General features: G+C 41.9%; 1 protein-coding gene across 1 annotated transcript in view; it reads right to left on the bottom strand.

The window, feature by feature from the left end:
* The window catches only part of B4GALT5 (beta-1,4-galactosyltransferase 5), a 33,380-nt gene that overhangs the window by 14,855 nt on the left and 17,099 nt on the right, over positions 1–1,426 (bottom strand). The window lies entirely within an intron of this gene.

The raw sequence follows: 1,426 nt of genomic DNA, 5'->3' as shown, positions 1-1,426 counted from the left end.
CACCACCGCTAAAGTTTGATCCCATCAATAAGATGTGAACCAGATGACAGGATTTTAAGTGTTTCTATTCTTGGGATTTCAGTCTTTTATGCATTCAGTTTACAGCAGCAACTCTAATAAAACATAATTAAAAATACGGTGCACCCCCTCTTCCCATTTCTTATTCTCTCAATAATAACTCTGAACTTGAGGAACTGCAGATGGCTTAATGGTTACATCACTGGACTCCCACGTAGTCAATCACAGTTCAAATCCTAGATGGACTCAGCAGCTTGAAACTCACACCATGCACATGTGTGCGCATGCCCCAAATCCTGAGAGAATGGAGGAAAAGGGATTGTGGTGTGGCCATACCTCCCGGGGGGCTATTTCTTGCTTTCTGTATCTCTGAGACTCACTAGAGAGCATACATGCCCTGTAGCAAAAATCTCTCTCTTTTTTAAAGATTTATTTTATTTTATTCATTCATTCATTTTTATTTTTAACTTGACCAGAGAGAGACACACAGAGAGAGCGAGAATGAGAGAAAGTGAGAAAGCAAGCCACGAGGACCAGCAGGTGGCGTGGTGGTTGAGGTGCTGGACACTGCCACATGGGCCACCACAGTTCCAGCCCAAGACCTGGTAGCTTGAAATTCATGCTGCGCAAGTTTGGATGTGTGCTCAGAATCCCAAGAGGAGAATGGAGAAGGGACTGCAGTGTGGCCATCCTCCCTGGAGGGTGATTTCTTACTTGTCCTCTCTGTCTCTCTCCAGTGAATGCACACGCCCCATTGCAAAGACCTTAAGAAATAAAATTACCGATATACTAGAAAATGTGTACGTGTCTGTGCTATGCCAGTGTGTGGAGAGAAGCTGGCTGGAAACTGCAGCCCTAGAAGGCAATACGACACTAAGTACTTCCATGAGCAAATCAGCCAAAACAGAAGAGTTATTCGGGGTAATGACAGGACCCATACCTTAGAGATATAGCCTACACAGGAAACAGGAAATAAGAAAAAAAAATCCACAAGAGAGAAGAAACAAGACATTTTTAACCTCATGAACCCACTATTTGGGGTTTGTTTGAAGACGCAGATAAATTCCTTTGTATCTCTTTCAAACACTGATACAAAAAGCTAACAGCAACTGGGATGAAATGAAACACCACTTATTTTTGTGTGATTACTAATTCATTCTATGTCAATAAAACAAAAAAAGGAAGCCTTCAAATATACAATACTAAAGACAAAGTTCTCCAATAACCTTGCCCTATACCTTGGAGGGGAATAAAAACACAAAAACTAATTTTCTTATTTCTCTCTCTTTTTTTCAATTGCCAGAGGGAATATGCACTAAACAAAAGGAGTGAGGGAGAGAGGGAGGGAGCAAGAAAGAGAGAGAGAGCGAGGAAGAGAGAGAGAACAAGGAAGAGAGTGTGTGAGGGA

This window comes from Tupaia chinensis, unplaced genomic scaffold, assembly GCF_000334495.1.
Source record: "Tupaia chinensis unplaced genomic scaffold, TupChi_1.0 Scaffold000049_1, whole genome shotgun sequence".
In the NCBI taxonomy this organism is placed as follows: Eukaryota; Metazoa; Chordata; class Mammalia; order Scandentia; family Tupaiidae; genus Tupaia; species Tupaia belangeri.
The sequence above is the reverse complement of the archived record's forward strand: the minus strand, read 5'-3'. Positions and strand labels throughout refer to the sequence as shown.